The sequence below is a fragment of the Triturus cristatus genome, chromosome 6 (genome assembly GCF_964204655.1).
Source record: "Triturus cristatus chromosome 6, aTriCri1.1, whole genome shotgun sequence".
NCBI lineage: Eukaryota > Metazoa > Chordata > Amphibia > Caudata > Salamandridae > Triturus > Triturus cristatus.
This window is the reverse complement of record NC_140589.1, coordinates 18,926,623-18,949,607: the sequence shown is the minus strand read 5'-3', so window position 1 is coordinate 18,949,607 and position 22,985 is coordinate 18,926,623. Positions and strand designations below refer to the sequence as shown.

Sequence of the window (22,985 nt, the reverse complement as noted above, 5' to 3'; positions counted from 1 at the left end):
GAATCTAGGTTTAACCTCCCTGGTTGTCCGTCCACTTTTGGAGTGACTGAGAAAATTGTTTGGGAACTTGGTAGAGGAATTTTTAACAAAGGCCACCATTTATATGTAGATAACTTCTACACTGGTGTGCGGTTGTTCAGGGAATTGGCCAAAGTGGACACTGTTGCTTGTGGCACAATCCGCTCTAACCGTAAAGGTTTCCCGAAAGAACTTGTTTGTCAAAAGCTTGTGCGGGGACAGTGCAGTGCGTTGCGTTGCCAGGAGCTTCTTGCTGTGAAGTTTACAGACAGGAGAGATGTCTACATGCTGACTTCCATCCATGATGAAAGCACTGCACCTGTGACTGTTTGGGGTCAGGTCGCTGAAGCGCGCAAACCTGTGTGCATTTTAGACTATAATAGGCACATGGGTGGTGTTGACAGAGTAGATCAGAGGTTGGAACCTTACACTGCTCTTCGTAAGGCTTACATTTGGTACAAGAAGTTGGCTATCCATCTTTTCCACTTGGCAATGTTTAATGCTTTTGTTGTGTTCCAGGATTCTTGCCCTGAGTCAAAGATGACTTTTGCTAAGTTTCAGGAGTCTGTAATAGGCAGCCTTGTTGTAGTGGAACAGGCAAGTGTTCCTAGAGTTGGAGTGGTGGAGGATGTTGCTAGATTGAAAGAACGCCACTTTCCAGATCACATTCCTCCCACACCCGCAAAAGATTTTCCCAGTAGGAGATGTAGAGTCTGTTGGCGAAGAGGTTTGCGGAAGGAGAGTCGTATGTACTGCCCCGATTGTCCCTCTCATCCTGCACTGTGTCTCCCTGCTTGTTTCAGAGCGTACCACACGCGAAAAAACTTTTGGGAACATTCATGAGTGGTAAAGTGAACTGGCTGGTCTGTATTCTTTGGAAAATATGATTCTGTTTCAAGGTTGGTGTTAGTGCAATGTATTTAGTTGCTGATTTTCTGTTAGAAGATTTGTATCTATTTGCAATTTGTTTGTGTTTTTATTTTTTTCTAAAAAAATCCTAAATGTGATGGCGGTGTGTGTAGGCTTGCGCTTGGCTGTTGGCGTGTGTGGTCTGGCACTTGGTTGGTGGTGTGCGTGGAATGGTGCTTGGCTGGCGGTGCGCGTGGACTGGCGGTGCGCGTGGACTGGCGGTGTGCATGGACTGGCGGTGTGCGTGGACTGGTGCGTGGCTGGTGGTGTGCGTGGAATGGTGCTTGGCTGGCAGTGTGCGTGGAATGGTGCTTGGCTGGCGGTGTGCGTGGACTGGTACTTGGCTGGCGGTGTGCGTGGACTGGTGGTGTGTGCGGACTGGTGTTTGGCTGGTGGTGTCCGTGGACTGGAGCTTGGCTGGTGGTGTGCGTGGACTGGAGCTTGGCTGGCGGTGTGCGTGGAATGGTGCTTGGCTGGCGGTGTGCGTGGACTGGTACTTGGCTGGCGGTGTGCGTGGACTGGTGGTGTGTGCGGACTGGTGCTTGGCTGGTGGTGTCCGTGGACTGGAGCTTGGCTGGCGGTGTAGGTGGATTGGCGATTGGCTGCCGGTGTGCCTGGACTGGCGATTGGCTGGCGGTGTGCCTGGACTAGCGCTTGGCTAGCGGTGTGCGTGGACTGGCGTTTGGCTTGCGGTGTGTGTGGACTGGTGCTCGGCTGGCTGTGTGTGAGTAGTGACTTTCTGCTGATCACTACACACACTGCTAGCTGAGTGCCACTCCACGCAATCCATCAGCCTGTGTAGTTGCTGTGTCTGGATTGTGGGCGTGTGAAAGTGATGGGCCCTTGAATGGCGCTGTGTGCTGGTGTGAGTTTTGTTATGTGATGGGCCCGCGGCTGGCGGTGTGAATGGTTTTGTATGTCTCACACGTATGAAAGGTGTATGAATGGCCTGTAAAGAGGTTGGTGCCTTGTCGTGGCTTTACAGCTCACGAGCTGTGAGTCAATGGTTCAGTTTCTCGCCCTTTCAATTATTACCAGTGCATTTCATGTTTTGTGAAATCACTTGCTAATACAATTTTATCTACTGAACCATCACTCACCCTCGTGCCAAATCCAACCAGTATGTGTGTGTGCTTGCGGATTAGATGGCTGTGCAGTAATATTTGTCTTTCTGAAGCAGGGTGTACCTTGTCCCTTTTTGGTGATTTTTGTACTGTGTTGCTTTTGTACCTGGTGGTGCGAATGGTCTTGTTTGTATCACGTATGAAAGGTGTGTGAATGGCCTGTAAAGTGGTTGGTGCCTTGACGTGGCTTTACAGCTCACGAGCTGCGAGTCATTGGTTTGGTTTTTTGTGAATTTAATTATTGACAGTGCATTTCATTTTTGTGAAATCTCTTGTTAATAAAATTGAATACACTGAACCATGACTCGCCCTCGTGCCAAATCCAACCAGTATGTGTGTGTGTTTGAGGAATAGATGGTTGTGCAGGAATCTTTGTCTTTAGTTTCTCTGCCAAGGTACACTTTCCATGCAAGAATAACCCACCAACTGTAGATATTGTCGAAAACCCTTGGGAGTTCATGGTGATGTCTCTCTAGTGAATTGAAAATTATTTTTTATCCCCATTGTCCTGTAAACCTCAAACTGTCTGCCACATTTTCTTTGCAGTATTATTCCAAAATTCTCACGCTGTAGTAACAATAGTTAATCTGGTTTTGCAAGGGGGGTTACTTTGGTTTTTGGCCCGGTGCTCGGCGGCCATCTAGGGAAACCTACCAAACCCACGCATTTCTGAAAACTAGACACCCGGCGGCTTCCAGGGAGGTATGGCTTGCGTGGATCCCCCAACGTTTCCTTACCCAGAATCCCCTGCAAACCTCAATTTTTGCTCAAAAAATCACTTTTTTCAAACACTTTGGGGTGGGAAAGTAGTGGCATCACCGGGCTCACACAAATTTACCACCACCCAGCGTTCCCCCAGGTCTCCCGGTAAAAATGGTGCCTCACTTGTGTGGGAGGCCCAAGTACCCGCGGCAGGCAAGGGCCCAAAACGTAGTGAGGCGACATCAAAATGGCCTATCGCAAAACCACCTGGTTTTGCAAGGGGGGTCACTTTGGTTTTTGGCCCGGTGCTCGGCGGCCATCTAGGGAAACCTACCAAACCCACGCATTTCTGAAAACTAGACACCCGGCGGCTTCCAGGGAGGTATGGCTTGCGTGGATCCCCCAACGTTTCCTTACCCAGAATACCCTGCAAACCTCAATTTTTGCTCAAAAAATCACTTTTTTCACACATTTTGGGGTGGGAAAGTAGTGGCATCACCGGGCTCACACAAATTTACCACCACCCAGCGTTCCCCCAGGTCTCCCGGTAAAAATGGTGCCTCACTTGTGTGGGAGGCCCAAGTACCCGCGGCAGGCAAGGGCCCAAAACGTAGTGAGGCGACATCAAAATGGCCTATCGCAAAACCACCTGGTTTTGCAAGGGGGGTCACTTTGGTTTTTGGCCCGGTGCTTGGCGGCCATCTAGGGAAACCTACCAAACCCACGCATTTCTGAAAACTAGACACCCGGCGGCTTCCAGGGAGGTATGGCTTGCGTGGATCCCCCAACGTTTCCTTACCCAGAATCCTCTGCAAACCTCAATTTTTGCTCAAAAAATCACTTTTTTCACACATTTTGGGGTGGGAAAGTAGTGGCATCACAGGGCTCACACAAATTTACCACCAGGCAAGGGCCCAAAACGTAGTGAGGCGACATTTGGGATAGGCAATGTTGATGTCGCCTCACTACGTTTTGGGCCCTTGCCTGCCGCGGGTACTTGGGCCTCCCACACAAGTGAGGCACCATTTTTACCGGGAGACCTGGGGGAACGCTGGGTGGTGGTAAATTTGTGTGAGCCCGGTGATGCCACTACTTTCCCACCCCAAAATGTGTGAAAAAAGTGATTTTTTGAGCAAAAATTGAGGTTTGCAGGGGATTCTGGGTAAGGAAACGTTGGGGGATCCACACAAGCCATACCTCCCTGGAAGCCGCCGGGTGTCTAGTTTTCAGAAATGCGTGGGTTTGGTAGGTTTCCCTAGATGGCCGCCGAGCACCGGGCCAAAAACCAAAGTGACCCCCCTTGCAAAACCAGGTGGTTTTGCGATAGGCCATTTTGATGTCGCCTCACTACGTTTTGGGCCCTTGCCTGCCGCGGGTACTTGGGCCTCCCACACAAGTGAGGCACCATTTTTACCGGGAGACCTGGGGGAACGCTGGGTGGTGGTAAATTTGTGTGAGCCCGGTGATGCCACTACTTTCCCACCCCAAAATGTGTGAAAAAAGTGATTTTTTGAGCAAAAATTGAGGTTTGCAGGGGATTCTGGGTAAGGAAACGTAGGGGGATCCACGCAAGCCATACCTCCCTGGAAGCCGCCGGGTGTCTAGTTTTCAGAAATGCGTGGGTTTGGTAGGTTTCCCTAGATGGCCGCCGAGCACCGGGCCAAAAACCAAAGTGACCCCCCTTGCAAAACCAGGTGGTTTTGCGATAGGCCATTTTGATGTCGCCTCACTACGTTTTGGGCCCTTGCCTGCCGCGGGTACTTGGGCCTCCCACACAAGTGAGGCACCATTTTTACCAGGAGACCTGGGGGAACGCTGGGTGGTGGTAAATTTGTGTGAGCCCGGTGATGCCACTACTTTCCCACCCCAAAATGTGTGAAAAAGGTGATTTTTTGAGCAAAAATTGAGGTTTGCAGGGGATTCTGGGTAAGGAAACGTTGGGGGATCCACGCAAGCCATACCTCTCTGGAAGCCGCCGGGTGTCTAGTTTTCAGAAATGCGTGGGTTTGGTAGGTTTCCCTAGATGGCCGCCGAGCACCGGGCCAAAAACCAAAGTGACACCCCTTGCAAAACCAGGTGGTTTTGCGATAGGCCATTTTGATGTAGCCTCACTACGTTTTGGGCCCTTGCCTGCCGCGGGTACTTGGGCCTCCCACACAAGTGAGGCACCATTTTTACCGGGAGACCTGGGGGAACGCTGGGTGGTGGTAAATTTGTGTGAGCCCGGTGATGCCACTACTTTCCCACCCCAAAATGTGTGAAAAAAGTGATTTTTTGAGCAAAAATTGAGGTTTGCAGGGGATTCTGGGTAAGGAAACGTTGGGGGATCCACGCAAGCCATACCTCCCTGGAAGCCGCCGGGTGTCTAGTTTTCAGAAATGCGTGGGTTTGGTAGGTTTCCCTAGATGGCCGCCGAGCACCGGGCCAAAAACCAAAGTGACCCCCCTTGCAAAACCAGGTGGTTTTGCGATAGGCCATTTTGATGTCGCCTCACTACGTTTTGGGCCCTTGCCTGCCGCGGGTACTTGGGCCTCCCACACAAGTGAGGCACCATTTTTACCGGGAGACATGGGGGAACGCTGGGTGGTGGTAAATTTGTGTGAGCCCGGTGATGCCACTACTTTCCCACCCCAAAATGTGTGAAAAAAGTGATTTTTTGAGCAAAAATTGAGGTTTGCAGGGGATTCTGGGTAAGGAAACGTTGGGGGATCCACGCAAGCCATACCTCCCTGGAAGCCGCCGGGTGTCTAGTTTTCAGAAATGCGTGGGTTTGGTAGGTTTCCCTAGATGGCCGCCGAGCACCGGGCCAAAAACCAAAGTGACCCCCCTTGCAAAACCAGGTGGTTTTGCGATAGGCCATTTTGATGTCGCCTCACTACGTTTTGGGCCCTTGCCTGCCGCGGGTACTTGGGCCTCCCACACAAGTGAAGCACCATTTTTACCGGGAGACCTGGGGGAACGCTGGGTGGTGGTAAATTTGTGTGAGCCTGGTGATGCCACTACTTTCCCACCCCAAAATATGTGAAAAAAGTGATTTTTTGAGCAAAAATTGAGGTTTGCAGGGGATTCTGGGTAAGGAAACGTTGGGGGATCCACGCAAGCCATACCTCCCTGGAAGCAGCCGGGTGTCTAGTTTTCAGAAATGCGTGTGTTTGGTAGGTTTCCCTAGATGGCCGCCGAGCACCGGGCCAAAAACCAAAGTGACCCCCCTTGCAAAACCAGGTGGTTTTGCGATAGGCCATTTTGATGTCGCCTCACTACGTTTTGGGCCCTTGCCTGCCGCGGGTACTTGGGCCTCCCACACAAGTGAGGCACCATTTTTACCGGGAGACCTGGGGGAACGCTGGGTGGTGGTAAATTTGTGTGAGCCCGGTGATGCCACTACTTTCCCACCCCAAAATGTGTGAAAAAAGTGATTTTTTGAGCAAAAATTGAGGTTTGCAGGGGATTCTGGGTAAGGAAACGTTGGGGGATCCACGCAAGGCATACCTCTCTGGAAGCCGCCGGGTGTCTAGTTTTCAGAAATGCGTGGGTTTGGTAGGTTTCCCTAGGTGCCGGCAGGGCTAGGGTTCAAAATCTACAGCTAGTCACTTTGCCAAAAAAAGGGTCATTTTTCACTGCAAAACCACGTTGCGTTTTGCGCCGTTTCCTGTCGCGGGCACTATGCCGACCCGCACAAGTGAGGTACCATTTTTCTCGTAGGACTTTGGGGAACGCGGGGTGGGTGGAAAATTGTGGATCCACGCAGATTCCAGAACTTTCCATCCCAGAAATGTGGGGAAAATGTGTTTTTTTTGTCAATTTTTTACGTTTGCAAGGGATTCTGGGTAACAGACCATGGTGGGAGGCAGTCAAGTCACCCTATCCTGGATTCCCCTGGGTGTCTAGTTTTCAAAAATGTATAGGTTTGCTAGGTTTCCCTAGGTGCCGGCAGGGCTACGGTTCAAAATCTACAGCTAGTCACTTTGCCAAAAAAAGGGTCATTTTTCACTGCAAAACCACGTTGCATTTTGCGCCGTTTCCTGTCGCGGGCACTAGGCCGACCCGCACAAGTGAGGTACCATTTTTCTCGTATGACTTTGGGGAACGCGGGGTGGGTGGAAAATTGTGGATCCACGCAGATTCCATAACTTTCCATCACAGAAATGTGGGGAAAATGTGTTTTTTTTGTCAATTTTTTACGTTTGCAAGGGATTCTGGGTAACAGACCATGGTGGGAGGCAGTCAAGTCACCCCATCCTGGATTCCCCTGGGTGTCTAGTTTTCAAAAATGTATAGGTTTGCTAGGTTTCCCTAGGTGCCGGCAGGGCTAGGGTTCAAAATCTACAGCTAGTCACTATGCCAAAAAAGGGTCATTTTTCACTGCAAAATTGAGGTGTGACCACGTTGCGTTTTGCGCCATTTCCTGTCGCGGGCACTAGGCCGACTCGCACAAGTGAGGTACCATTTTTCTCGTAGGACTTTGGGGAACGCGGGGTGGGTGGAAATTTGTGGATCCACGCAGATTCCAGAACTTTCCATCCCAGAAATGTGGGGAAAATGTGTTTTTATTGTCAATTTTTTACGTTTGCAAGGGATTCTGGGTAACAGACCATGGTGGGAGGCAGTCAAGTCACCCCATCCTGGATTCCCCTGGGTGTCTAGTTTTCAAAAATGTATAGGTTTGCTAGGTTTCCCTAGGTGCCGGCAGGGCTAGGGTTCAAAATCTACAGCTAGTCACTTTGCCAAAAAAAGGGTCATTTTTCACTGCAAAACCACGTTGCGTTTTGCGCCGTTTCCTGTCGCGGGCACTAGGCCGACCCGCACAAGTGAGGTACCATTTTTCTCGTAGGACTTTGGGGAACGCGGGGTGGGTGGAAATTTGTGGATCCACGCAGATTCCAGAACTTTCCATCACAGAAATGTGGGGAAAATGTGTTTTTTTTGTCAATTTTTTACGTTTGCAAGGGATTCTGGGTAACAGACCATGGTGGGAGGCAGTCAAGTCACCCCATCCTGGATTCCCCAGGGTGTCTAGTTTTCAAAAATGTATAGGTTTGCTAGGTTTCCCTAGGTGCCGGCAGGGCTAGGGTTCAAAAACTACAGCTAGTCACTTTGCCAAAAAAGGGTCATTTTTCACTGCAAAACCACGTTGCGTTTTGCGGCGTTTCCTGTCGCGGGCACTATGCCGACCCGCACAAGTGAGGTACCATTTTTCTCGTAGGACTTTGGGGAACGCGGGGTGGGTGGAAATTTGTGGATCCACGCAGATTCCAGAACTTTCCATCCCAGAAATGTGGGGAAAATGTGTTTTTTTTGTCAATTTTTTACGTTTGCAAGGGATTCTGGGTAACAGACCATGGTGGGAGGCAGTCACGTCACCCCATCCTGGATTCCCCTGGGTGTCTAGTTTTCAAAAATGTATAGGTATGCTAGGTTTCCCTAGGTGCCGGCAGGGCTAGGGTTCAAAATCTACAGCTAGTCACTTTGCCAAAAAAAGGGTCATTTTTCACTGCAAAACCACGTTGCGTTTTGCGCCGTTTCCTGTCGCGGGCACTAGGCCGACCCGCACAAGTGAGGTACCATTTTTCTCGTAGGACTTTGGGGAACGCGGGGTGGGTGGAAATTTGTGGATCCACGCAGATTCCAGAACTTTCCATCACAGAAATGTGGGGAAAATGTGTTTTTTTTTGTCAATTTTTTACGTTTGCAAGGGATTCTGGGTAACAGACCATGGTGGGAGGCAGTCAAGTCACCCCATCCTGGATTCCCCTGGGTGTCTAGTTTTCAAAAATGTATAGGTTTGCTAGGTTTCCCTAGGTGCCGGCAGGGCTAGGGTTCAAAATCTACAGCTAGTCACTTTGCCAAAAAAAGGGTCATTTTTCACTGCAAAACCACGTTGCGTTTTGCGCCGTTTCCTGTCGCGGGCACTATGCCGACCCGCACAAGTGAGGTACCATTTTTCTCGTAGGACTTTGGGGAACGCGGGGTGGGTGGAAATTTGTGGATCCACGCAGATTCCAGAACTTTCCATCTCAGAAATGTGGGGAAAATGTGTTTTTTTTGTCAATTTTTTACGTTTGCAAGGGATTCTGGGTAACAGACCATGGTGGGAGGCAGTCAAGTCACCCCATCCTGGATTCCCCTGGGTGTCTTGTTTTCAAAAATGTATAGGTTTGCTAGGTTTCCCTAGGTGCCGGCAGGGCTAGGGTTCAAAAACTACAGCTAGACTCTTCGCAAATAAAGTGTAAATTTTCAGTGTGAAAATGTGGTGCGTTCACCTTAGGTTTTGAGCCACTTCCTGTCGTGGGCACTATGCCTACCCACACAAGTGAGGTACCATTTTTATCGGGAGACTTAGGGTAGTTCAAATTTGTAAAGCAACTGTTATTACCTATTGATTTTCGATGCATTTCTCCCTTCCAAATGAAGGACATTGTGTAAAAAAAAAGTCATTTTGAAAAATGACCAATAATTGTCTTGCAAATATGAGTATTCCCAATTTCGAAAATGTGCAAATATGCACTGTTTCTAAACTCTGTAATTTGTTCCCATTTCAGAAATACATAGGTGACTTTCATACCGATTTTTCCATGTATACATTTTCCCACAATAATTGCTATATACCCGGAACAAAAAAAAAAAACATTACAAAATGCTGCTCAGTTTTCTACTCTGGGTTCGTTGGGCTCTTGGTGAAGCTACAAGTCCTATATGTCCCCACAACCAGGAAGGTCCACCGGATGTAACGGTACATTGCTTTCAAAGAGATGTCATAATTCGAAGAAGTTACAGGTGAAAACGTTGACTCAAAATGCTGCTTTTTTCAACAAATTTTTAATTTTTCCTATATTTACCTGTAAGTTTCTATAAAGAAACCTTGATGGATCTACACAAATGACCCCTTGCTGAATTCCGAATTTTGTCTACTTTTCAAAAATGTATAGCTTTCCAGGATCCATTATTGTTTTTGTACCCATTTCTACCGTTAACTGGAAGGAGGTTGAAAGCACAAAACGTAGCAAAAATAGGGTATGTCCCAGAAAAATGCCAAACCTGTGTGAAAAATGTTGGTTTTCTGACAAAATTCTGTCATTCCCTAAAAGCTGGAGAAATGGTGATTTCAGCCCCACAAACCCTTTTTTGATACCATTTGCAGAGAAAAACCCAAAAGCTTTCATTTGCAGCCCGTTTTTCCAATTTGTCACAAAAAAAACAAAATGTTGCTGTATTTTGACTAATTTCTGGGAACCCTGTAGGAGAATCCACAAACCCTGGGTACCTTTAGAATCCCCAAGATGTTGGAAGAAAAGGACGCAAATTTGGCATGGATACCTAATGTGGTCAAAAAGTTACAGGGGCCTAAGCGCGCACTACCCCAAATAGCCCAAAAAAGGCTTAGCACAGGAGGGGAAAAGGCCTAGCAGCGAAGGGGTTAATTCAGCCCATTTGCCTTAAAAGAAAACAGATTGCGTTTAAAAGACAAAAATAGTGGGTCCACTGCCTGCTCTTAGAAACAAATTTCACCACCATTCACAAAGGGGAAGGGGTCCCAAAGAGACCCCTTTGGGAATGGGTTACCATCAGATTGAATCTGATGGTAAACTGTGAATGTTTTGCGATAGGTAATTGGTCGTAAAACATTGATACATACTGCTGCAATTTGATATTTGGAAGAGACACCCTAAACGCGAATCGTAAATCCACTTTGCAATTTGGTAACAGGTTTATTGAATCGCAAAACAGAAGTTGGTACATTGGAAAAGCCTTTTTTGCGTTCACAAACGGGCCAATTCTGCAAATCGATCTGTTTAGGAACGCAAAATAGCCTCATACATGTGTCCCAAAGTCTTTCAAAATAAAAGTGCAAATTGTTTGTGTGCGTGTCCTGGTGACGAAAGGCTGTAAGAAGCAATAACAACAATACATTAAAACGCCTGACAATCTTTGTCGTGCACAATACAATTATCTTCAGGCAAACGGAGGGAAATGTGTGGGACATCCTTTGTCTGTTTCTTCCTTTCAAGCTGCTAAGTTGGTCCATACCCATGCCCCTTAGAAGAAGGATTTACCGGGTTGAGTTCACATAATACGTGTGAAAACATAACATGGCGCCCAACTCATACGCTGTATGTCTGAGTGAATACTTGCCAGTTCCTACTAGTATGGAGTCGTCTGTTGTGGTATTGTCTGGTCCTCCCTCAGCTCGGATAGACACTCCCTGGTTTTGTGGAGGGTTTGTGCAGCTCTTGTGCAAATAAGGATGGATGTTAGGGGTCTCAACGATGAACGTGGCTCTCTTTCCAGTGGTTACAAAAGGCCAGACACCGTATTGCACTGGGCTATGAATTCTCCCACATGTACACAAGCAGCGCAGAATGCTCACAGGACTGGACGGTTATACAAGTTTAGTAAGAATAAAATACCGGGCACCACTTCACTAGACATGGCTAGTGGGTTCTTTAGTCAGAACACACTGCTTGAATTACAATCTCTTATGGCGTTCACATTTGATGGTACCCAATATGCGTAAATGTGATAACCACAAGTGTATAAAACCGGCCAGATTAATTTGTAGTGAGAATAATAGAAATTCTACAAGACGATCCCTACGTGTTGTTGAACATTGATTACATACATCAGCGCAAGGATATCCGCTCGGGTGACAGTGCAATTTACAAACCTGCAAAACATGCATTTCACAGGCAAAGACTTACGTAAACATTTAAGAAATGGAAGAGAGCAGTGGCTGTTTTAGCCCAACACTGGTAAAAAAATGAACTTCAGCCAATGAAATATTGTCTTCCAAGCATACTATTTTAAGGGTGTGAATTATACATTGAAGGCAAAGAACTAGCACCAAGTTTCCTGCACAAATGTACTACGTTGCTATGTGAATACGTTTAGAAAATCACAAGTCATCATTGAATTCCTGAATTTTAGAAGGGCTTATCCGCCATATAAGGTGAAACTTTTATATGATTTAATGTCGACCACCTTTTGTGAAAAGAAACACAGAGATATGAATAAGACAATCTCACGTGGGCTACAAGCAGATAGATATCTTCAAATGGGACCCTTACAAATACCTCATTATCAGGGTTATTCTAAGCAGGTCAAGCTACAGATATGGTTTATACAACACGGGGCAAACTACTCCATTAGCCTACAAATCCCATTTACACTAAGCAGCTGAGGAGCGATTCACTCTGACTGAGAACATTCTCAAAGCTGTAAAGTCTGACTATGCAGACACAGGCCAGAAGCCAGTTGGGGTCCGATGAAATATTTTCTAAACATCTGGGAGAGACATGTTTCAGGCTTAGGAGCCCTGGAGATTGTTTTTCAAGGCTATCAGGTGAAATCTGCTCAAGACCCTCAAGAATCTTTTATGCAAACCCCATTGTCCCGAGACCTAGAAAAACCTTCAGCGTTGCTAGAAGGGGCCCAAGCCGTCTTGAACACAGTGGAGAGTACCAGTATCGGAAGGTCAGAAGTGGACTTGTTGCTATCCAACAATGTTTCTGCTGCAGACGTTATCAGGATGGTTCAGACCAGTTCTAGGTTTAAAGAAGGTCCCTACCTTCATTCCTCGTCAGACGTTCAAGATGACAACTTAGCCGAGCATCATTCCTTCACCGAAGCAGGGAGACTTCAAGGCATCCATGGACCTGCTAGATGCTAGCTTCATGTGCCAAGGCACAAATCATCCCACAAATTCGTAAGAGTCTGTGTCCAAGAACAGCATGATCAATTTCAGGTCCTCCCATGTGGATTGGCAACAGCATCGAGGGGGTACCCAAAACTCTTGCCCCAGTGCTAGGTACATTACATTCTTTGGGAATTTCTCTGGTTTCTTACTTCGAAGACTGGTTGATTGTGTCTCCTTCTTTTCCTAAGGCTTTGAAAGATGCGACAATGGTGATCGAGGTCCTGAAGGAACGGAGGTTTCTGATAAACTACTTCAAATCACAGGCCAACCCAACATGGCCCGTCTAGCTCACTGGAGCTTCGTTCAAGAGTGTTTTTGCCTCACTACAGAACGGTGAACTTGATGCCTCATGTGCAGAGCCCCCTAACCAAGCAAAGGGCAACAACAAGAGAATGACTAACTTTACTAGAGGGACACGACTTCCACATTAACTTTAGTCCCATGAGGTCATCCACAGATGTTATGTTAAGGGGCTTGTAAAGCGCACAGCTGCCCCAGCAATGAGGCTTTCCAGCGCTGGACCCAGAGGACATAGGAGCTGCATAGATGGAGAAGAGCCAAGTCTTAAGAGATTTCATAAAGCACAAATGATTCTGGATTTTCCTGAGGGGAGAGACAAAGTGAGTTCCAGAGAGAAGGGTCCAGAGCACGGAAATACTGACCGCCTGCTCTTGCTCTTCTGAAGGTTGATATCGGGTGAGCGCAAAATTTGCAAGGCCCGGTACGGTGATATTCGGTTGAACAGGACGGAGGCCCCCTGGGAGTGCAGGGTGTTATGAGCGAAACGCAGGGCCTTGAAGTGAGTGCGCTTGTCCACAGAGAGCCGGTGCAGCTTGTGAAGAAGAGCAGAGGCGGAGCAGAACTTGAGAGGGAGATTAGCAGTCCAGATGCAGTATTTTGGGCCAGCCGGAGTCTTCTTGTGACCGATTTGTTGGTTCCCAGGTACAGAATGTTGCAGTAATCTAATCGGGACAGAATTACTGTCTGAATAATGGTTTGTCAGGTGCGTAAGTCAAAAAGGCCCAGGATGGGCTTGGGGCTTCTCTAGAGCCCAAAGCAAGTACCAGTTACAGTTTGGGCTTGAGCGTCAAAAGTCAAGGTGTTATCCATCCGGACTCCTAAATGTTTGATGGAGGACTTGGGCTTTGGGAGGGGCAAGGGAGGAAGGCCTGCCCATTAGTATGACATCTACTAGAACCCCATTATCCCAGGTGTATGACCATCTGATCCTGATGTCTCCTCACATTGCAGACTCTGCAGTGGTGGCTCAATGCAAAAAAACCTATCCATGGGCTGCCCTTTTCAAATTCCACCTCTCAAAGTAGTCAGTACAGATGCAAGTGGAAAAGGTTTGGGAGCAACCCTAGAGTCTCTGGTGGTTCAAGGGAAATGGGGTCCCCAAGAACAGTACAATATTGGTAGACATGGTACATGTGAAGAATTAAAAGCATTGCTGTTGGCACTGGTTAATTTGTTCCAGCCTCTAAAGGGTAGGCAGTCAGAATCAGGACGGACAACATGGTGACCAGGTCTCTGATAAAACACCAGGGGGTGAACAGGTTCCAGAGAATTATTTCTTGTAGCTCCAGAGACAGGAATTAGGACAGAGAAGAATCTAATGAATCTTCCTTCAATTAATCTTCTGGGGAAAAAGAACCCTTGTGCAGATCATCTGAGCTGCTAATTCCCAACCTCAACCTCATGCGGTCTCCATTCGAAGGTGTCCTAGACATTGACTCAAAGATCAGAGTCCCTTGAGGGGATGTTTTTGCCCAAGAGGAGAAAGCTCTTCTGCAATTTTGTTCTCTGGAACAGTCTAACCAAGCCTGGGCTATGGATGCTCTACCGACCACATGGCCCCAGGGATTGGTGCATACCTTCCCGCCAGTTCCTCTGCTCCAGAGGGTTATTCATAAGATCCAGGAGGATCCTGCCCAGGTATTGTTAGTAACCCCCAATTGGCCTCGTAGGAATTGGTTTTCTCATCTCCGCAGGCAGTCAATCTTCCCCCCTTGGATCTATCCAGTTTATCCATCACCTTTTGAGAGTTCCGAAACTAGACCAGACAACTTTAGGGAGGCTTCACTTCGAGGTTTGGAACTTGAGAGGTTAAATCTCATGTCTCAAGGCTGCTCTGCGGAGGATGCGGTGGATATTCACCAGTCCAAACGTCCAGCAACCTTGAAAGTTTTTAACCGTCATTGGGATTCCTTCTTCAAATATAGTAAACCTCCTGGTTTTATGGTATTTATTTTTTTAACATTTCCGCCTGTATTTATCCATATTTATTCTTTTGCCCATTTTATTATTATTTATCCATATTTATTTTATGTTTTGAAGATAAATGGATTCATAAAATGGTATATTTCCACATTTATTTAACTCATCAACATGCACTCGTACTTTGATGCCTGTCATGTTTTTTCAAATTAGGCAGCCATATATAACAAAACACTACACCGACAGGTACGTATTAGCATTATATTCAAATATATGTTAACATATGCCTATATTTAAGGGAATCCCACCCTTTTTTTAAATCCTCTTGGTGTCTATCTCCTTAGCAGTTGGTCCTGAATTAACAGCAAGGAGAGTCACTCACAAGAAGCACAATTTTTTGTATTTTTAGGCTTTTAAAAATAAATTCTGATAAGAAATCGACTGTTTTCTGTCTGTATTTATCTGTAAAAACCAGTAAAAACAGAAAATTGGAAACCTTAGTTATGTCCCATCTCGTGTGAGCTTGCAAAAGTGTTGGACTTCCTGGGAGATGGTTTCATCCTGGGTTTAGCAGTTTCCACCCTTAGAAGTCAGGGGGTGGCAATTCGAGCCTTTAGAGGGGCAGACTGCTCATAGATAGGTATCCTGGTAGGTACATTACTTAGGCGTTTCTCACTGAAAAGACCGGGGCAGATTTATAACGGACTTGCGCCACTTTTACGCCGCCGTTGCGTCACTTTTGTGACGCAGCGGCGGCGTAAACCCTGCGCCATGTTGCGCCCCATTTACAACGTGACGCATCTAAGGAGATGCGTCACGTTGTAAAGCTTGCGCCACATGTGGGCGTACATGCACAGGGGCGGGGCGTTCCGGCGCAGCAACGCCTCCGAAAAGTGGCTGAGTGAAATCTACAAGATTTCACTCAGTCACTTTTCCGGCCATGCTGTGTCAAAACCCTGCGCCTGCTTGAAGCAGGCGTAAGGATTGACGCAGCATTGTAACAATAGGTCACACCCGAGCCTTGCTGGAGCTGCGTCGCGCTTGCGACGCAACTCCAGCAATACGCCAACCTTCCGCCATCAGATGCGTCACGCATCTGTTTATCCTTGCGCCACGATGCGCTGCATTGTAAATGCGGCGCATCTATTGTGGCGCAAGGGTAAACTTTCGTGACACATCTTTCCTGGCGCATCCCTGCTGATTTGCAGGGATGCGCCAGGAAACATAAATCTGCCCCACCATCTTTACACTCCCCTACACCCTATTGGGATGTACCATGCATTTTGAAGGCCCTTTGAACCTCTAGAGATGGTGGATCTTACGTGGTTGGTTGACACGCAAGACACTGTTTTGGGTAGCTATTTGTTAGGTCAGAGAATTGAAGAGTTAAGTGCTTGATTAAAATATGAACCGTCTTTCCAGACTAGGGGCCAGATGTAGGAAGCCAAATTGCGATCACAAATGTTGAAATTCGCAGAATTTCAGCGTTTGCGATCACAATTTGGCTGTGAGCAATGTAGGTAGGCAAATACGCTCTGGCAAAATAATGAATCACAAAAATTGCGATTCCTTATTAGGCGCGAGCATTTAGAAAATCGCGATTCCCTAAATGCTATGCTAGTAGGCATCGCAAATTGCAATTTTGCCTTAAGGAATCGCAAATTACCACCAACTTTAAGTTGGTGGTATTTTGCGATTTCCTTTAAAAAAGCACTTTTTTGCTTTTTTCACAGTGCCATGTGGCACATATACATGCACATTTCAGGGGTGCAACAGGGTGTCCTTTTGGAACCCTTGCACCCTTGAAATTAGTCATATATTTTCCCTTTAGGTTTTATGAAAAACTATGCTTCAAATAGATACAGACCTGGCATATTTGTGAGTCAGGCAAGAAGCGTTATCCTTTGGTCCATTTAGACCCGGATGTGATTAAACACAAGGTATACTTAAGTAATATCTATATTCCAGACTATTTAAACCTGACATCCTAGCATAGCACTAAATCAAGTAGTCTGTTATTGATTTTCTTTTTCTAAATAGGGTGTTTGCAACCAAAGAATTTTCGAAGAATATATATATGCGTGAAAGTTCAGAACTGTTGGCAGGATCCTTATGGACATTGCTTACTGAAAGATTCATGTAAGTCCTCTTTTTCATATAATATCTAGGAAACAAATCATGATACTATGAGAGCTATAATAGGGGAAATTATTTGTGTGACTATGGGTACGCATAGACTACAGCATTGCGACCCTAAACAAGGCATTACTAATACTACCACTACCTTCATGGTGTAGCCTGTTTATTGGTCTTTTGGACATACCATACTGTTCAATTTTCATCAGTGTAAGTGTAAGTGAAATCTCACTAATATCCCACCTCTTGGTGTGACATGAATGGAGTCAGATTGCTGCTTGGATAGGATGAGAGAATGGATGTAGTACGGAGGATGCTTGTGGACAGTTTGCATTTTTACTAAGTAAGAAGAAATAACACTGATTATCATGTGTAGAGATACAACATGTTGATAACAATTGTTTTTATGTTATGTTCTTTATAGGACTCCAATTATTGGGACTATATTTTGTTTTTTTGTATCTCTATAGGATTTTTTAACTATTGGGACTGTATTGTACTTTTCCTGAAGAAGGTGTTGGCTGTGAACCTTGGCCCACCGAAACGCGTCGATGCTTTTAAAAAAGGAAACCACTCAAAATCTATAAATATTGGTTTGTGTGACATATAATCGAAAAGGACATTGATTCGGGTCACAATTGATAAAACATCTTGATTTGGTGATTTCCTTGTGTTAATAGGATTATAATTACAATAGTTTCCTTGTATGTTGTTCCCAATTTTAATGTTGTGTTGTGCATCACTATACAGGTCTTTCTTATTTTTGATCAGATTGACTGTTTTTTAATATTTACACACTGATACGATGAAATTGTCTTCTGTTGCATTATCAACTATTTGACTTTGTACATCGCTTTTATTATGCTTAATACATTTATCTGATTTATTTCTTCTTATTTGTGCTTTATGCTGCTGCTGTCCATCCTCATCCCCTTGGTACGAAAGGTGCGTTGGTTTGAATGTGTTGTTGACAAGGAGGTCTTTTCTTGACTAAACCCTTGAAATTGCGCATGCAATTTGCGAGTAGCTCTTGGTTACTCGCAAATTGCATGCGCAAATCCCAATCATTCCTATGGGCCTCTTGGCCCATAGGAATTAATGGGAAGGTATTCCTTGATTGTGAATCTCAATTTGCGATTCGCAATTAAGGAATATTAAGGAATCACAATTATTTTTGCTATTCCTACATACATTCCATTTTGCAAGTTCTTAATAGCGATTCGGTAAAAATCGATATCAAGGATTCGCAAAACTGACTTTACCTACATCTGGCCCTAGGTGATTCTAAGACCCATCCTTTCTACCTAAGGTCCCATCTTCATTCCATGTCTCTTAGGATCCTGTTCTTCCTTCTTTTTATGCCAATCCAAGTTCCCAAGAAAAAGTAAGATTGCACACTCTAGATGTTCTTCGAGCACTGTCCATTTATGTCTAAAGAACAACTTAATTCAAGAAAGTAGACTCATTGTCACTTCCAGCCAGCCTGGGCAAGGTTTAAAGTCGTCTACCACCACAATGAGTGGGTGGCTGAAATCTACAGTTATCAGTGCTGAAGAGGCAGCAGGGAAAACTGTCACAGAAACTCTTCAGGTTGGATCCACAATGGCTTGGCTACCTCATGGGCTTACTTAAAGGGGCACCAATGAATAACATTTGTGCTGCTGCTCCGTGATTTAACCCTAACCCTCACACATTTATGACTCACTATAGACTTCAGGTGGAGGGGGGAGTCTTCAGACTTTGGGGTAAAGGGACTGGAATCAGTAGACTCATTGTAAATTCAATGAACGTATAATCAATAAAAGTCATAGGGTGTAGCACATTTATGTTGTGCAACTAGTTCTCGAGTTGTTTGACGTGTGCCTGAGTATTTTCACAGGTAAGGACTGGGGGGAAGAAGTTGTAGGGGTTGGTGGTGATGACCCGGTAACTGACGGATAATCTTCATTACTCCGACTTCAGCTCTTCATCACCAAGGTCCTAGTTTACCCTTCCTCGCCGACGGGTGGGTTCAAATAGCAAGTGTTTCTTTTCTTTTCTCAGCTTGGTTATTAACAGGGAATGCCTCAGGGCCAACCCGCCAGTGAAGGACACAGCAAGAAACAGCAGGTGAACGTCTTGGTAGTTTTCTACTTGAAAAGGGAAACGGGAGGGAACTCCACAAGAAACTAATGAGAGGTGGAAGACAAAGGGAGAAGGTAAAACGGGTCAACCCTTTGAGAAACCACAAGACAGCTCATGACCTGAACAGCTTATGGCTCGCCAGGTAAGCAAAGAAAGGTCAAAAGGGATGAAAAATAACATTCCACAGTGCATACTGCTAAATCTTGCCAGGATAAACAAAGTGCAACACATCTATCATATGTGGCTTAAGGGGGTCAACACCGTCCCACGCGTATAAATACACAAAATGGTAGAGGAAGTCCGCTCTGATTGGAAGGGGGAGAGGACACAGAGGAGAATGCCGCAGATGAACAAGTTACTTACCTTTGGTAACACTTTTTCTGGTGGATACAATAACTGCCTACGGATTCCTCACCTTTTGAATACCCCCTGCGCCAGCATTCCGCAGGAAAATTCTTTCCTAGCTCTCCCACGTCGACGAGGACGTCACAATAGCATGGCTCCGCACGCGGCACCGTATGACATCATCGGAGCCACAAAAAGATCTAGTCGGCGTGCTGACGTCAGGTCCACCCTTTTTTTCCCGTGCCACCGAGGCAAACGGGCGGACCGACACATTTTCAAATGCACACATAGGATATCAAATATATACATATATATATATAAATTCACAAATGCATAATCAAGAAAGGCATAGAGTGAGGTTGCTGTAACACATGCGGATCTGCACTGTTATGTTATTGAATAAAAAAAAAAAAAAAAAAGAAAGAAAGGCATAGAGAAATAGCCACAGAAAAAGCATTTCTCAATAATAAAATACAAACATGATTAAGGCATATCAAAATAAAACATTTTTGGGAAGAAACAGGTGGACAACGGGGAGGCGGGTGGGAGCGTGAGGAATCCACAGGCTGATATTGTATCCACCAGAAAAAGCCAGGCCAGGGAGTAGCAAATCTTGATGCACAAGATAATCCACCTGGAAAGCGTCCTCTTGTGCACTGCCTTGCCTTTCATTTTCCCAACGTAGCCCACAAACAGCTGATCGTCCAGCCTCAGATCTCTAGTCCGATCCAAATAAAAGCTGACAGCCCTCTTAGGGTCCAACCGATGCAGTCTCTCCTCCTCCTTGGAAGGGTGAGGGGGAGGATAACAAGTAGGTAAAGTGATGGATTGTCCCATATGAAAAGGGGTAACCACCTTGGGAAGGAAAGCAGCCCTGGTCCTTAGAACCAACTTATCTGCATGAATGGTCAGGAAAGGAGGTTTCGAACTAAGAGCTTGAAGCTGACTTACCCTCGTAGCCGAGGTAATGGCAATCAAGAAAACCGTTTTAAAAGAAAGAAGCCTCAACGGGCAAGAGTGAAGAGGCTCAAACGGAGAGCCCATTAAAAAAGTGAGTACGAGATTCAAATCCCACTGAGGCATAACGAAAGGTGTGGGAGGAAACTTATTTGTAAGGCCCTTAATGAACCTCATGACAATGGGGGACTTAAATAAAGACGTCTGGTCCGGCAAACATAAAAAGGCAGACAAAGACGATAAATAGCCCTTAACAGTGGCTACAGCACAACCTTGCTGTGCTAAAGAAAGAAAACTCCAAAATATTAGACAAGCGGGCCTTCAGAGGGTCAATGTTTCTCTCTCCGCACCACTTAACAAATCTGGAAGAGTAAACAGACTTAGTGGAGAGTCGCCTGGATGATAAAATAACGTACACAATCTCTGGCGGGAGAGAGAAAGAACTCAGGTTGCCCTGTTCAATCTCCAGGCATGAAGGGGTAAGCTCTGGAGGTGGGGGTGTAGAACCTGCCCCTGTGATTGCGAGAGGAGGTCGCCCTGAGAGGGAGACGGAGCGGAGGGTGCAACGAGAGGTGAAGTAGGTCTGTGTACCACACCCTTCTTGGCCAATCTGGGGCGATCAATATAACTTGGGCCCGGTCTTGGCGAATCTTCCTCAGAACCCGAGGAATTAAGGGTATGGGTGGAAACTCGTAAAGGAGTTGTGAGCTCCAACTCAACTGAAACGCGTCCCCCAACTCCCCCTGCATCGGAAACTGGAGACTGCAGAATGACGGGCAGTGCGCGTTTTCGTGAGTAGCAAACAGGTCCAACCGAGGAGATTCCCACATCTGAAAGATGCGATGGACCACCTCCGGGTGAAGTCGCCACTCGTGATCAGCTGAGTAACGCTGACTGAGACTGTCCGCACGAACATTCAGCACACCGGCTAGATGATTTGCAAACACACAAATCCGTTGGCCCTGAGCCCAGGACCAGAGCCGCAGAGCCTCTCGACAGAGGCGATACGACCCTACACCTCCCTATTTGTTGATGTACCACATTGCGGTAGTGTTGTCCGTCAGGACCTAAACCGACTGACCGCGAAGGGAAGGGAGAAAAGCCTTCAGTGCCAAACGTATCGCCTGCAATTCCAGAAGGTTGATGTGAAGCAACCTTTCCTCTGGGGACCTAAGACCTTTGACCTCCAGATCCCCCAGATGAGCACCCCACCCCAGAGTGGAGGCATCCGTGATCATTGTGGCCACCGGCGGAGGAGGCTGAAAGGGCTTTCCTTGAGACAGGTTGCCCTGCACACTCCACCAAAAAATCTCCGCTGCAGCTTCTCTGGAGATTCTGATGTTGTCCCCGAGATCTCCGTTGTGCTGATATCACTGCCTGCGGAGGCACCACTGGAGTGCTCTCATGTGCCAGCGTGCATGGTTAACCAACAGAATGCAGGAAGCGAACAGACCGAGCAGGCGAAAAACCTTCAGGACTGGAACAACCGCTCCATCGTGAAATAAAGGAATCATTTCCTGTATGTCGAGAATCCTCTGCGGAGGCGGGAATGCCCGACACACAGAAGTGTCCAGTATTGCCCCTATGAACAGGCTGCATTGAGAAGGCACCAGGTGAGATTTGGGTACATTTATCGAAAAACCCAACTTGAACAACAGTTGCGTTGTCACTTGCAAGTGGCGCGAAACCAACTCTGGAGACTCCGCTTTCAACAGCCAGTCGTCCAGGTAGGGGAAAACAGGAACCCCTGACCTTCTGAGATGAGCCGCTACCACCTCCATCACCTTTGTAAAGAGTCGAGGCGCGGAAGTGAGACCGAACGGAAGAACTGCAAACTGGTAATGTTGCAATCCCACCGTGAACCGGAGATACTTTCGAAGCGACTTCAGGATGGGAAGATGAAAATACGCATCCTGCAAATCGATGGACACCATCCAGTCTCACTGTTGCAGCGCAAGGAGAACCTGAGCCAAGGTCAACATTTTGAACTTTTCCTGCCTGAGGTAAAGGTTAAAAATCCTGAGGTCCAAGATTGGTCTCAAACGACCATCCTTTTTGGGGATCAGGAAATATCGGGAGTAACAACACTGACCCCTTTCCTGCTCCGGATCCACCTCTATCGCACCCTTTTGGAGTAATGTAAGTACCTCCTGCTGTAAAAGCAACAAGTGGTGTTCTGAACAACCACCCTGGCGAGGAAGGTAAGGAGGAGGAAACTCCAAAAATGGGAGGGCGTACCCATTCTCTACAATATTCAAAACCCAACGATCCAATGTGATCAGTCTCCAATCTTGTAAAAAGTGGGACACCCGACCTCCAACTGGACCAACATGTTCTAAGATGGGGAATCTAGAACTGCTTTCCTGATGTACCAACGGTGGCAGGAGGGGAGGTAGAGGAAGAGGTCTGTTGACGATTTGCACCCGAGGCCTCTCTTATTCTTCCCTCGGTACGATTTGTACAAGGGATTTTGTTGTTGATGGCTCTGCTGAATTTTTTGGCGGCCACAAAAGGAAGCAGATCTGAAAAAGCCCTGATATCTCTTGTACCCATAACCTCTAGACTGCACCTGGAGGCCTAAAGATCTTGCGGTAGCTCTACTGTCTTTGAAACGTTCTAAGCCTGAGTCCGCCTTAGAACCAAAGAACCTTGACCCATCAAAGGGCAAATCCAACAAGGTCGCCAGCACATCAGCTGAAAAACCTGAAGACTTGAGTCAAGCCTGTCTCCTTGTAGCCACAGAAGACCCCAATAACACG

General features: G+C 46.6%; 1 protein-coding gene and 1 long non-coding RNA gene across 4 annotated transcripts in view; one reads left to right on the top strand and one right to left on the bottom strand.

The window, feature by feature from the left end:
• LOC146813651 (phosphofurin acidic cluster sorting protein 2-like) overlaps positions 1-22,985 on the bottom strand; it is a 1,059,532-nt gene that overhangs the window by 37,803 nt on the left and 998,744 nt on the right. The gene's annotated exons all lie outside the window — the stretch shown is intronic.
• LOC146813654 (uncharacterized) lies at positions 16,705-17,686 on the top strand. The gene is made up of 2 exons (XR_014962887.1): positions 16,705-16,803; positions 17,271-17,686. It is a non-coding gene; the product is annotated as an uncharacterized LOC146813654 (long non-coding RNA).